Source organism: Coffea arabica, chromosome 6e (genome assembly GCF_036785885.1).
Source record: "Coffea arabica cultivar ET-39 chromosome 6e, Coffea Arabica ET-39 HiFi, whole genome shotgun sequence".
Taxonomy (NCBI): Eukaryota; Viridiplantae; Streptophyta; class Magnoliopsida; order Gentianales; family Rubiaceae; genus Coffea; species Coffea arabica.
The window spans coordinates 37,167,807-37,183,469 of NC_092321.1; the positions used below are offsets into that span (position 1 = coordinate 37,167,807).

At 37.6% G+C, this 15,663-nt stretch overlaps 1 long non-coding RNA gene across 1 annotated transcript; it reads left to right on the forward strand.

Moving 5' to 3' along the window:
* Positions 1 to 11,306: 11,306 nt before the first annotated feature.
* On the forward strand, positions 11,307 to 14,910 carry LOC140010045 (uncharacterized). Its single transcript, XR_011817305.1, has 3 exons — positions 11,307 to 12,765; positions 14,009 to 14,071; positions 14,728 to 14,910. It is a non-coding gene; the product is annotated as an uncharacterized lncRNA (long non-coding RNA).
* The last annotated feature ends 753 nt before the right edge of the window (positions 14,911 to 15,663 follow it).

A 15,663-nucleotide genomic window follows, 5' to 3' on the forward strand; every position in this document is an offset into this window, starting at 1 on the left:
TTATTGGTTTTAGGTTATAATTGTGGCTTAATAATTTTAATTGATTTTTCCATGTTGGGTTCTTGGGAAAATGGTGATTTGGGCTGAGAGGTTATTTTACTTGGGTTTAAGGGAGTGGGTTTGAGTTTATTATTTTGAGTTTTGGTTTGGATTAGAGGGTAGAAGCTCACCTGGTTTGTTGGATAATTTTGGGGTCATAAATAATAGGCTGGCCCATTCCATTTGCCTTGATATTTCGAGTGAGTTTAGGATGCTCTGGCCCAACAAATAAAGAAAAGGGCCCAATGGCCTGTTAAGTTAAGAAGCCTGATGACGAAATTTCATTCCAGTCCCCTAACTTTTGGATATTTTCACTATGGCCCTACAAAACTTTTAACTTCTTTCAATTGGGTCCCTAATTTAATTGTAAATAGGCCCCTAAACTTTCTTTTTCTTTAATTTTGGCCCCAAAACTTTGTTAATTTTCGCAATTAAATCCCTTCTTCTTTTAACTTTTTAACTGTGGGTTGTTTACATGATCTAATTGATTCAATTTCATGTTTATTTTTATCTTTTGTGATTATTTGTTAACTAAAGTGATGCCTTGACCCTTTCTTTGTTTTTTGGAGGGTAAATAAGTAATTTCACTCCATTAGGGCTCCAACTCAAGGGAGGTACACTCTATCCCTTATTTTCACTTTATTTGATCCTATGTGCATCTACGTGGCTTATGTGTGTAATTGCATGACCTTGATTGTTTTATTTCATTTTTATTTATTTCTTTAGTTATCGAATTTTGCATTGATTTTAGTTCAATTTTGATCATTTGAAAGGCACTTGAATGCCAAAGTTGTAATAGTTAGGGGTTTGTTTATTTATTTTTTATGCCTCTCCCCTTTTAGATTGTAGTTGGGCCTCCCTAATGTAATAGATAGGGATTTATTTGTTTTGTTTTTACTTTGTGTGATTTGCATGCCTATGTGCTATGTGTTACCGCTTTCTTAGGACGTGCATCTAGATATCATGCCTATGTGCCATGTGTCTTATGTGATTTATGTGTTTATTTTCTTTATTATGGTTTATCTGATTTCTTAGACTGTAATAAATGCATGTTATCACACTAGTCCAATGCTAGCTGTGATTCCTTTCCTGTCACCACACTAGTCCAACGCTAGTTGTGGCTCTTTGTTCCGATTTCCCACTAGTCCAATGCTAGTGAGAATTCATAGACATGGGCTAGTCCAACGCTAGACACTTAGGACTTCCCACACGTTAGATCATGATTGCGTGATAAAATCACTTCATCTCATGCATATTTTCACTTTTTAGGGTCTTTTATCATTTGTTTGCATGACATCCCCCTTATACGTATATCCCTTCCCCCATATTTTCCCTTATACGTATATTACTTACCCCTTTTGCATGAAACATAACATTAGAATTGTATTTCATTTTTAGAAATAGGATTAGGGTAGACCATTTGCTTGATTAGATTAGGGAATAACCCCTTGAATATGGGATATGGATGAGTTTGGCTTTCTAGCCTTAGCACGCTCGTATTCCCTCTATTAAAGGGAACATTGAAAGTCACGAGTATAAGTCCCCCGCACCCATTATGATGCATTCCTTTAGGTCATACATATTGGTATATTATTATTTTCTTTACTTTTTCTTTCTTTCGAGTCTCGTGACTTGCATTATTCGTGACTTCTTCGAAGAGTCTTTATTGGGCATCACAATCAATGTGATTGGTACCAAGTAAGCTTTGAAGAGAAATTCCGTCCCTCCTAGGTCTAGGGTTTGCATCCATATAGTACATCCGAATGTGATAAATCTTTAGGTTAGAAAATAAGAAAATCTTTGACTAAATCGCGCAACTAGCCTTGGCTAGGTTGAAAAGGTGCCTCGGATTTTTATCCTTGCCTTCCCTTTCTTCAAATGTGACTCCCGAACCTTTTTCTTTGATTTACATAGACTAGGAGTCGTTTAAAAGGGGTTTTTTTCTACTTTTTCCTTTGAAAAATTCATTTTTAGGTGACTTGGTACACCTTAACTCTATACCAAGTGGCGAATCCGATTTTGTTTTAAAAACCATTTTTAAACTATAATTTGGGCCCAAATCGTCGCACTTTCAAAACCCCATTTAGGCCCTTTTTCTTCATTCATTTTCTTTTAATCAAAATCCTTTTTTCAAATCAAAAATCAAACCAAAATTCACTTTTTAAACCATTTATTATTTTATTAAAAATGGGGCACGACAGCTGGCGACTCCACTGGGGACTTCCTAAGTGGGTCCGAGCACTTGATTTAGTTATTCTTATCCTTTTCTACCCTTTTCATGTATTGGATTTGGATGTTTAGGGTTGCATTTTTCCTTTTTAGATTTTTTGCATTTCACGCGTATCAACTCACTCCCTCACTATTGGCGTACGATTGTTTGGATGGATGGATGGTTTATTTATGTGATTCCGCGCTTTGCATTGCATTTTGGGATGGGGGGTAGTTACCCTAGAACCTTTGACCGCATCTAATGGTACAATCCCTCCCCTCAAAATAGAAAGCACCTCATACGTGCATGCATAGTCTTATTTACCCTATTTTTTTCTTTTTTGTGGGCGTTTCCCACACCTCCTTGTAGGATTAGGATCGATTGCCTTGGGTAGGCGGATGGTGTGCTCTGCGCCCATAGCGCTACCTAAGGGATCACTCGAGTCACCGATCAAAGGCCCTGGGAGTGATGACCCTTCGCCTTTAGGTCTGAAGGCTTGGGAGCCGAAACCTTATCGAGTCTAGATGCATTAGTGAGCCAAACCTCATGCATCCTTATTAGAATTGCCTAAGGTAGAGTCGACCTTATCCTGAATTAGGAACAATAGGCACGAGGGGAGGGATTCCACCCTTCTTTCCTTATTTTTCTTTATTGTCTTTTATATCAATTAATTGCCTCAACGTGTTATGTGATTATTTATTGAACTAACATTTCTTTGTTTTCTTGTCTTTTGCATTCACAAACGCTAGGAATTAAGAGATCTGGCATGATCTACTTTTAGAACTTACCCTCTTAGATAGGTTATTGCATGTTTAAGATTCCAATGAATTGCATTTATAGATTGAAAATTGAACATCATTCTAGGCCCACCCTGGCATACAAAGGGTTCCTCAGGTCATATTTTGCATATTTAAATTGCTTTGATAAATTGGCATCATGCATAAGCCTTAGAGGGAATGCCACTTAGGGAATCCCGTTATAGGAATAAACCACCTCGTGTCTCGGATACTTAATCCAATGAGACTTGCACGGTTATATTTCTTGTACTGTCCGAAGGGGTAGTGCACGAGGTAAGGTAGGATCCGATCTTTTCGAAGACGACAAAGCAATTTTCGCACATTAGGATATGGGCATCTAACAATCATCTTTTGGCCATTTTAACATATCTGGTAAAAATCCCTTGCGGAAAGGACATTAATTTGAAGAAATTTACCAATGGTCCTTCTTTGTTGAGACGATAAACATATTAAGGCCAAATCTTGATTTTAGAAGACTCATAGACTAATGCATCACAATGATTTTTTGAAACTACCAATAGGTAGACAATTCAATAAACCATCATTTCCATTCAATTCATTTGATCAAATTATCCATCAAATTCATCCAATTTATTTGGTCAATTCATTCATTTTAGGACAATATAGTCAATTTTGAATAAATCATCCATTTCATTCTTTTGACCAGTTTTACCATTTTTAGGGCAATCCGGTCAATTTTGAATAAATTATAAATTTCATCCAATTCATTTGACTAGTTTACCCTTTTTAGGGTAATCCGGTCGATTTTAAATAAATTGTCAATTTCATTCAACCCATTTGACGAATTAGGGTTTCAATGTCGAATTTCAAATTGGGAAACCTAGTCGATTTTGAGAAAACCATCCATTGCATCCAGCCATTTGGTCGGTTGGGGTTTTGACCCATGCTTCATTGAGAAAATTTGTCAACGAATTTCAATCTCTCTAATAGGAAGTTCGTCAAGATCAAACCGGTGCGTTTTTGTAAATTCTTGTATCGATCAAAGTGATCAATCCATTCGGACGTTGTCCTCATTTTGACAAATGTCTCTCGTCACTCCAATTGACCAAAATTTTCAAATTATTTTTCACTCAATAAGTTGATTGGATCCATCAGGTATTGTATAGTGCCTGCTCTGGAGGATTGCATTTTTCATGCTAGGCCTACCCTTGGCATAAAAGGGCTCCCCCATAGGACATGCATGCCAATTTTATAGTCTTGCTTACTAACTCGGGGTATTTTTCTTTTTTATTTTCTCCCCTCCCCTGCATTCATAAAAATGTTTCAATAAGGTGAAAATATTTTTCTATATCTGATAACGATCTTGTCTAATAAATCCTGAAAATTATAAGAATTACACAATGTAAATTTGAAAATTCATCTGAAAGCGCTCGTGTAAAACATTTAAGAGATTTCATTGCTCAAAGGAAAAAGGGGGCTATTAAGAGAGAAAAATGTGTATACATGTGTAAAGGAGTTCTTTAGAATTTTTCTCATATGTATTGCTTTTAAAATTTTTCAAACATTGGCAATAATGAAGCTTTTATTCAGACAGTTATTTGTTTTGTATATACTCGTGTACATTTCATTCTTTATTGAGTTCATTAAGAGATTTCACGATGAATTTTAAGAAATAAGTTCAAAATTGAGATTTTTCAACCTCTTGCCTGAAAATTCACACTAGATTGGGGATCTGAGCTATACAATAAGAGTGTTCGAGATTAAAAGAGGTCACTCAAACTGATTGGTCTGTTTCGAAAAATCCAATGCAATACCTTTTTTTTCCCTTCACTAAACAATTCTTATTTTGCCCACTTCTATGGACCCCCAAAAATCAGTCACATTGATTAACAAATTGCAAATTGGGACAATCTTTGCTTGGAAAAATGCCCACTGGTTTAACCAGATTCATTTCACATCTAAGTGAAAGCAAAAATGTACATCACTTTTTCTTTATTTTGAAAATTTGGAATGATACTTTAGGCTTTCGTTTCTCTATCTCTATAGACTTTATCATTTGCTCTCCCATTTGAGCTTTAAAAGAATAATTTCGTTTCAAATAAGGGCCTTAATGATCACTACCTTACATTGGGAAAATTTTCAAAAGGGAATGGGTTCTCAATGAGCTATTCTTTACTTTGGTTGTCATGAGGCGTAAGAATGATACTTTGGCCATCGTTTCTACAACCTAAACACTGCTTATCCCTTGCATCCTCATTTGAGCTAAAATGGGTGGTTCTTTTCAAAGGCACTTATGATCGCACCCCACAATGGGGAAGGAGATTGGAGAATTTGGAAAAAGGGGAAGAAAAATCAAGAATGCTAAAATTAAATTGGAAAAACTTGATTCTACCATTACTATCTGGGCTTCAATTTTGACGAAAAAGAAAAAAAAGGAAGAGTTTTGTCCGACGAACCACTTATGGATGAGCAAGAGTCTTCTTCAGTCAATTAATTCAGATACATGCAAGAAATGTCGCATTAATAAAAGTTTCCTTTCAGGGTCAATGTGAGGAATGGAACGAAAGTCAGGCCGTCTTCCTTTCCAATCAAACATTTTATCCCTAGTTATCTTTTTTGAACCTTCAGAATAAGCTATTTCGTTTGGCAACCCCTGAGAATCGCAAACCCCACATTGGGGTAAATTCAGTTTTGAAAAAGAAGGAAAAAGAAAAACCCCAAACTGGGGCAAAGTTAATTTTTGAAGGAAGGCCGAAAGAAAAGAAAATGAAAGAAAAGAAAACCTCGGTGAATGAAACGACCGAAGGCCAGAAAAGAGAAGAAAGAAAAGAAAAGAAAAGGAGGAAAATGAAAGGAAAAAGCCTCAGTTGAGAATAAATTGGGACAGGTTTTGATTTAACCCTAAAAATAGGGTTTGTGCAATAATGCAATCTCAGACCATTCAAGCCACTCTTGAAATTTGCTTTCAAACCTTAACCTTTTCTAAGCACCCCACTAGACCCCATTACAAAAGCCGAAAGTCCTGACTTATGTTCTTTGCAATGGCCCTGTCAAGAAAATTTCTGATGGCAGAAAATTTTAGCTGTATTTCTGAATTGCTTGGGTATGGGGTTGATACTACTCACCATGTGAAAACCCACCAGGTCGAGAAAAAGAAAAATAAGCAAAAAACAAAGCAAGAAAAGTAAATGCAAGAAAAATGCAAGGAAAAATTCGACGCTGAAGTCCCTGGTGAATGATGAGAAAAAATGCAAACAAAATCTGAGATCTTTGAGTTCAAAACAGGGGCAATTTTGGAAAAATGCGATCTTCGGTGCAATGTCCTTGAAAGTCTTATTCTTTAACTATCGTTTCCAAGCCACATTACAAGCTCATAAAGTCCATCGCTGACTTATCCCTCATGACAACTCAAAGCAAGGGTTACGCTCCTAAGAAATCTACCTATCACTCATGATCATAAGGTTATAACCTGTTTCCGCATGTTTTGGTATCGTTTTTACCCCTCTGTTACAAGCTTACAAAGCTTATATGTTGACTAAGTTTTCTTAAGAAATGAGGGTGGCAAACTATTTGCTTTCACTAAGATGTGATATCGAATGGGCACAAAAATAAGACAAATCTTGACCTCCAATTTCCTTTAGCCACTTCCAAATCAGAAATAATGCCCACTTGATTGGTCCTGAAAGATGAGCCAACAAGAAGTGGTGACCTGTTACCCTAAGCACCGATGCTAAAAGTGACGAAGAAAATCTTCTTGAATTTGGTGTTACTCTGAGGGATTCATCATGAAATTTCTGCATGAGTTCAAACTTGACGTTTAAATTTCTTCACATTGTATATATGATTATTTTCTAAATTTTAGAAAGTGCAGTTTCTCCTTGCTCAAATAAATGGGGAATCATCTGAACAAATTTTTACAATCAAAGGAGTCCACACTGGGGCAAATTTTTTATTTGTGAGATTTCGCGAAATAAGCCCACACTGGGGCAAATTTTTGTAACACATTTGAGAATTTTGTCCAAGAGTCAAGCAAGACATTTTTTTTTGAATCAATCATGCTGCTCTTTACATGAGTAGTAGGGGCATCAATTCAAAAGAAATAATAATTTTAAGCGTATATTGTACTTTGGTAAGCCCCCTGTGCAGGTATTCATGGCTGAAATCGACGAACAAGCATCTAGTGATGTGGAAGGCCGATACCGAAGAAAGAGAAGAAAGAAGGAAAAAGGGCCTTACACTGGGGCAAATTATTTTTGAAAAGATTCTTTCAAAACTCAAAAAATCAAAAGATCAAAAAAAATAAAAAATAAAAAAAATCAGAAAAAGTCAAAAATAAAAAAAAAATCAAGTTGAACTTCTGGTTTCTTGACAAATTAAATTTAATTTCTTGTTTTTTTGAAACATCACGTTGGGCCTGATTTTTGTACCGCTAACATCACAAAAATCACGTTGGGCCTGAACTTTGTGCCGCCAACATCACGTTGGGCCTGGTTCTTGTGCCGCCAACATAACAAAAATCACGTTGGGCCTGGATTTTGTGCCGCCAACATCACAAACGTCACGTTGGGCTTGGATTTTGTACCATCAACTAAGGCAGGCTCGGGTTTAATCCCACTGACCAATGCATCACACTGGGGCAAATCTTTGGATAATTTTTCAAGCAAGTCTTATACAGTTTCTTCATACATTTCTTTTGCACCGCCACTAGCCGTTGGGTCAGTCCCACTAGTGAGCATTTCATTTACATTGCCACTAGCCGTTGGGTCAGTCCCACTAGTGAGCACTTCATTTGCATTGCCACTAAACATGGGTTAGCCCCACTATTGCGCATTTCATTTTTCACTGCCACTGAACATGGGTTAGTCCCACCAGTGAGCATTTTATTTTCTTTGCCACTAAACATGGGTCCCACTAGTGTGCATTTTGTTTTCATTGTCGCTAAACATGGGTCAGTCCCACTAGCGTGTATTTTGTTTTCTTTGCCACTAAACATGGGTTAGTCCCATTAGTGTGCATTTTATTTTCATTGCCGCTAAACATGGGTCAGTCCCACTAGCATGCATTTCATTTACACTGCCACTAGCCATTGGGTCAGTCCCACTAGTGAGCATTTCATTTACACTGCCACTAGCCGTTGGGTCAGTCCCACTAGTGAGCACTTCATTTGCATTGCCACTAAACATGGGTTAGTCCCACTAGTGCGCATTTCATTTTTCACCGCCACTGAACATGGGTTAGTCCCACCAGTGAGCATTTTATTTTGCATCGCCACTAGCCGTTGGGTCAGTCCCACTAGTGCGCATTTCATTTTTCACCGCCACTGAACATGGGTTAGTCCCACCAGTGAGCATTTCATTTTTCATCGCCACTAGCCGTTGGGTCAGTCCCACTAGTGAGCATTTCATTTTGCACCGCCACTAGCCGTGGGTCTGTCCTACTAGTGTGCATTTCATTTTCATTGCCACTGAACATGGGTTAGTCCCACCAGTGAGCCTTTCATTTTCATTGCCACTAAACATGGGTCAGTCCCACTAGTGTGCATCTCCGTTTAAATTTTTTTGTTCGGGTCAGTCCCGTTTAAATTTTTGTTCGGGTCAGTCACATGATTTTAAATTTCTTGTTCGGGTCAGTCCCATGATTTAAAAGTTTGTTCGGGTCAGTCCCATGATTTAAATTTTTTTCGGGTCAGTCCCAGGATTTAAATTTTGTTCGGGTCAGTCCCCTTTTAAATTTCTTGTTCAGGTCAGTCCCATGATTCAAATTTCTTGTCAGGGTCAGTCCCCTTTTAAATTTCTTGTTTCGGTCAGTCCCGTTTTGAATTTCTCATCTGGGTCAGTCCCAATTTAAAAATTATTTGTTAAAGGGGTCAGTCCTCATTTCAAGAGCATCAGTCGCTCGAGTAGTTTGCAGCCGAATAACCACAGGTGAGTATTTGGTGTCTACGTCTTTGTCTCGAGTTTCTTCGAAACTCAGACAAAGAGGGGCAAACTGTAGACACCAAATTTTTGATTTTTTAACTTTATTTGTTTAATTAATTTAATAGCTCTATTTGTTTCAATTCTAGAATTTTTATTTTATTTTATTTTGTTCTAGTTTATTTTATTTTCTTATTTTTATTTTATTTTATTTTTTGTTTTCATACTAAATTTCAGAAAACAAAAGGAAAAAAGAAGAAAAAGTAAAAAATGACAAGTGGATGGGGCATGCATGGGGACAAGTGTCCCTTTGGATATTAGACAACAAGGCACCTAAAGGGTTAAATGGTAGACACTTGGAGGCCCAAGATTTAAAAGGAAAAAAAAGAAATGACAAAAAGGGAAATGAATGGCCGGCTGGGGGAGAAAAAAAAACGGAGTGAGCCAGAAAACAGGGGAAGGGGTTTCGGCCAAAGAAAAGAAAGAGAGCAAGAGCAAAAAAACCTGGGGAAAATTGGGGAGATTTTCGGAAGGCAAAACAAAAAAGGAAAGGGAAGATCCGGACTGAAACGGAGAGGAAGGAAAAAGCTACGAAAAATCAGAAAATAAAGCTGGAAGTTGGAGAGGAAATGGGGCGGACAAAGGGAAAACAGAGGCTTTGGAGTTGAAAAATAGAACAAGAACAAGAAAATCTGGGAAAATTGAGAGGGGAGAGTCTTCGGGAGGCAAAGACGAAAGAGAGAGCCCAAGTGATAAACAAAAGGCAAGGAAGAAAAAACAGAGGAGGAGGAGACGGATCGACGGATGTAGGGATGGTGTCGCTGAAGCTTCAGAAGTGGCTCGCCGCCAGCGTCCCCAAGTGCGGCAGAGGCAAGGTCTGGCTGGACCCCAATGAAGGCAACGAAATCTCCATGGCCAATTCCAGAATGAAGGAGGCGAAGAGAAAGGGACGCCATTCGCCTCCTTCATTCTGGATACGGTAAGCTGTCCTTTTTCTTTCAAATTTCAGTTTTTCTTCAAGCTCCCGAAACCTGATTTTCCATGCCTTGGTTTGTAGCAATTTCCTGTCGACTATTTGTGAATTTGGAGTATGTATGTTATACATGATGATTGGAATCGAAATCCTTGGTTTTCTGACAAATTTTTGGGGCTAGTTATACTTCAATTCGAGCAAAAATCTGGTGAAATTTTAATGCATATTTCCTGTTCGATGAAATGCTTGTTTGAAAATTTTAATTGGAAGGTAGTTTATCTGCATGTGCGGGTGGGGAAAACAAATGGTCAGTGAAGTTCCATGCCTGTCCGAATAATTGATTTTCATGAAAAAGTAGAGTTTGAAGAGTTTCGTTTTCTTAGATTTCCTTTTGCATGAACTTGATTTAATGGAATGAATTTGAATGAGATGAGATTCGTGTGAGCTGGAATTTGAATCTTCAGACGTTCTTCCTCTACAAAGAAAGACAGAAATGGTAGATTGACGTCTGATCCGTTGGGGAAGAAGACCTTTTGGTTTAAAATTGCAATTTCAGTCCCTCGATTTTCATTTTTGTTTTGTAATTTACCTCAAGAATTTTTAGAACTCCATAATTCGCCCCAAACCTTTCATAATTCTTTCGATTGAGTCCCTGTTTTTATTGCATTGGAACCCCTCAAGTTTTCCTTGTTCTGATATGGTCCAAAAACGTTTGTAATGAAACCAATTTCGCCCTTTAAATTTTAATCATCTTTTCACTTTTAAGTAGTCTTTTCGGGTAGATTAATTATTGGTTTTAGGTTATAATTGTGGCTTAATAATTTTAATTGATTTTTCCATGTTGGGTTCTTGGGAAGAGGGTGATTTGGGCCGAGAGGTTATTTTACTTGGGTTTAAGGGAGTGGGTTTGAGTTTATTATTTTGAGTTTTGGTTTGGATTACAGGGTAGAAGCTCACCTGGTTTGTTGGATAATTTTGGGGTCATAAATAATAGGCTGGCTCATTCCATTTGCCTTGATATTTCGAGTGAGTTTAGGATGCTCTGGCCCAACAAATAAAGAAAAGGGCCCAATGGCCTGTTAAGTTAAGAAGCCTGATGACGAAATTTCATTCCAGTCCCCTAACTTTTGGATATTTTCACTATGGCCCTACAAAACTTTTAACTTCTTTCAATTGGGTCCCTAATTTAATTGTAAATAGGCCCCTAAACTTTCTTTTTCTTTAATTTTGGCCCCAAAACTTTGTTAATTTTCGCAATTAAATCCCTTCTTCTTTGAACTTTTTAACTGTGGGTTGTTTACATGATCTAATTGATTCAATTTCATGTTTATTTTTATCTTTTGTGATTATTTGTTAACTAAAGTGATGCCTTGACCCTTTCTTTGTTTTTTGGAGGGTAAATAAGTAATTTCACTCCATTAGGGCTCCAACTCAAGGGAGGTACACTCTATCCCTTATTTTCACTTTATTTGATCCTATGTGCATCTACGTGGCTTATGTGTGTAATTGCATGACCTTGATTGTTTTATTTCATTTTTATTCATTTCTTTAGTTATCGAATTTTGCATTGATTTTAGTTCAATTTTGATCATTTGAAAGGCACTTGAATGTCAAAGTTGTAATAGTTAAGGGTTTGTTTATTTATTTTTTATGCCTCTCCCCTTTTAGATTGTAGTAGGGCCTCCCTAATGTAATAGATAGGGATTTATTTGTTTTGTTTTTACTTTGTGTGATTTGCATGCCTATGTGCTATGTGTTACCGCTTTCTTAGGACGTGCATCTAAATATCATGCCTATGTGCTATGTGTCTTATGTGATTTATGTGTTTATTTTCTTTATTATGGTTTATCTGATTTCTTAGACTGTAATAAATGCATGTTATCACACTAGTCCTGTGACACCCCGAATATTAGGAAGTTGTTTGTAAAGAAAATACTAAAGTGTATTTCTTTGGGTTTGATTTAAAACCTTATTTTGTTTTAAAAGACTAGAAACCCTAATATTTTAATCAAAAACCCTAGTTTACTTGTGACCAACAGGATTTCTTAAATCCCTCATACTTTAATTGAAACCCTAATTTTAATCACTGGAATTGTAAAATTCCTCACGTTTTTCTTAAAAATACCCTTTATTTGGAAATTATGTATTTATTATAGCCCTACTACCCAATCATTCCCCAATAAGTGTAAATGAATCTAGAAAGTAGGGTTTCACTTTTGGTTTTAAGATTGGGGCAAAATTAGGGTTTTCGCGATTTTCGCCGGATGAATTTTCGGTATGGAACAAGGATCAAATTTGGTGATTAAAAGTGACTTTTAAGTGAGAAGTAGTATGCGATTAGGGGCAATGATATAAGGTTAGTGAATAGGAAGAAAAAAACCCTAGTACATGTGTTTTTAAGAAAAACGGTGCGAACCGACGTGTACCGCGCACTACCGATTGAACGCACCACTGGACTACCACTTTCTTACCACATGAGCTCATTGATATTTGAGCAAAATATCCCCTCATTTCCAGCTGCCGTTGACTGAAATTTGTGGCCAAAAATGCAAGGGAGAGAGAGAAAAATTTGCATGGCTTTGGTGGTGCGAAGTGTCACCACCTCATGGCTCCTTGATTAATTTTTTTTCTTGCCTTTTTATCCTTCATTTCAGCCATCTTTCTTCTTCATTTTTTCTGGTCTTGGCTGAGAGAGAGAGAGAGAGAGAAACCCCAAGAGAGATTTCACCATTTCTTCTTGAAATCTAGTCACCAAGTGAGGAAGAAAGAAAACTAAACCGATTAAAGTCATCCTTGAGTGTTTATCTAGTGAGGTGTTGGTGAAATCTTGAAGGGGAAAGCAAGAGTTGCTCTTGGTAGACACTAAGCAAGGTAAGGATGATGATTTCCCCATTTCTTACTCTTAATCTTGTTTAAATTAGCTTAGCATCTCAAATTTGTGGTGAATAATGGTTGTTATCATGTCTTGGGTGTTGTTTTCTTTGTGGATACATGAATTAGGGTTTGATGAATTGCTGCCAAACTTGATGTATGCTTAATATATGTTGTCTCCAAGATTGTATAGGGGGTTTTGGTAGCAAGTGAAGCAAGAAATCAAGAAAGGTTGCATTGAATCCCAAAATTCCAGATTTCTGGAAAATTTCAGCTCTATTCTGTCCGGTTTTATTGCACCATGTTAGAGGCCGAATTACGCTTGGAATAAAACATGAAAGTTGTATAGAATAGTATTTTATAGTTTCCTACAAAATTTCACCTCAATCGGAGTAACGTAACCTGAGAAAAGACCAAATTACCCCTGCTGCCCTGTTTCTACCCGAATTTGAGAATTGCTTCTGTAATGGGTTATTTTGGTTGGGAATATTTCTGAATTGGTTGTTGAGGTCTTCTGAAGAAATGTAGCCTAATGTCTTAGATTTCTAATGGCTTTGGAATCACTTGATTTGGACTTAGGTATCCTGACTTACAGTTTATTAACCAGAATGCGGTTTGTTCACCTGTTTTTGCGGTTCTGGTTTAGTCTCCTGCATTTTTGGCCTAGTTGCATTAGAAACTGGACTGAGTGGCCTTCTTCAACATTGTAGCTCTATCTCTTAGATTCAAAACAGTGTGTATTGCACCTCCATCCGATAATCGTAGTGCCAATGGTGCCAAAACCGCAAAATGATGTCAAAACTGTCTTTTGTAAACTTCATTTCCGCACTTGATATTAGCTTAATTTTGTTCTTGTATTGTTTGAGCCTATGGAATGGCTATTGAACTGAAATTGTGTTATGGATAACTTTGGGTTTGATTGAGGAAATAATTAAGCCATAAATGGCTGGAAAATTAGGTAAACACAAAGGGCGGGCTGCCCAAATTTTCGCTCAAGGACTAAGTTTCTATTTGAACTAGTATATTTTCGTTTGGCAAATACTATGACCGTTTTTCCATTTTAAAACATGGTCCTTCTTCAATTGGAAACTCCAAATGTTTACTTACTCTTATCAAATAAAGAAAAGTGGTTTAGGGTTTGCTTGGGTATTTTGACCAAATACTAGTATAATTGTCGCGTTTCTTTGATTGCACCTAATTGTTGTGCTAGATGAGCTGTAATATTCTTTCTCGTTTAATTTAGGTTTTCTCGATGACTGAGGATAATATCCGGAAGGATATTTTACCCGTTGTTTTGCGTACATAGGTGAGTGTTCCTTGTTTGTTATATTTCCTTGACTTATTGGCTTGTTATTATTGATTGATAATGTGTTAAGTGCTTTCAATGATTGTTAAAACGAGTTTTCTAGGTGAGTGTGTACTTTATCGCACTCGACCTAAATGAAATGTGAAATTTTCAATGATTAAATGCTAGTTGCGCATGAATGTAAGCCGTTTGGCTGAACTGGACCCTGCCCTTCGTTACCGATCGACTCGAGCCAGAAGCGGACTCGGTCGTGCGATATGGTGACCCTGGGTGAATTTGGTATACTCGAGTATTACCTTGTAGTCCGGCCATGTCCGGATGGGTGGAGTCCGGCCAACGTCCGGATGGGTGGAGTCCGGTCAACGTCCGGAAGGGGATGAATGAACGAACGAAGGCACGAGGGTTTTACTTCTCAAAAAGGAAATTTTCAAATAATTGGAGGAATAAGGGGAAATGTCAGGGGAACGAACGAACGAACAAATAGCTCCATGTGAGCCCGTATCCTTTTAATGAATGTGTTACTATCGCTTTCCATTGTAAAAATTTCTTGAATTATTGATACTCCATGTTTAACGTACTGAATTGACTATCTGACTATGTGTTCGGAACCTCACTGAGTTTTTAGCTCACCCCTTTAGTTTTGTTTTCTTTAACAGGGGACGGCGAGCAGGATGAGAGCATAGACTAGCCAGTCTAGTTCTTTTGTTTCTTTTGTAGTGGTTCTCGCCTAGTGCTTGGCACGGGCTGGACGTATGAAGGATGGAGAACCTTTGTATATTCGATCTTTATACTTCCTTTTGGAGATGACAATGTATATAAGTTCTGCTTTAAGTTTTGGATCGTTGCCCTTTTTATTCTTGTGATTTATTCCGATTTTAATTGAGGACTGTAGTGAACGACTGAGTCCCGGCGAGAGCTGGGCAGGCGACCCGCCGAACCCTGGGGTACGCCCTAGGGGGAGGTGGGGCCGTCACAAGTCCAATGCTAGCTGTGATTCCTTTCCTATCACCACACTAGTCCAACGCTAGTTGTGGCTCTTTGTTCCGATTTCCCACTAGTCCAATGCTAGTGAGAATTCATAGACATGGGCTAGTCCAACGCTAGACCCTTAGGACTTCCCGCACGTTAGATCATGATTGCGTGATAACATCACTTCATCTCATGCATATTTTCACTTTTTAGGGTCTTTTATCATTTTTTTGCATGACATCCCCCTTATACGTATATCCCTTCCCCCATATTTTCCCTTATACGTATATTACTTACCCCTTTTGCATGAAACATAACATTAGAATTGTATTTCATTTTTAGAAATAGGATTAGGGTAGACCATTTGCTTGATTAGATTAGGGAACAACCCCTTGAATATGGGATATGGACGAGTTTGGCTTTCTAGCCTTAGTACGCTCGTATTCCCTCTATTAAAGGGAACATTGAAAGTCACGAGTATAAGTCCCCCGCACCCATTATGATGCATTCCTTTAGGTCATACACATTGGTATATTATTATTTTCTTTACTTTTTCTTTCTTTCGAGTCTCATGACTTGCATTATTCGTGACTTCTTCGAAGAGTCTTTATTGGGCATCACAA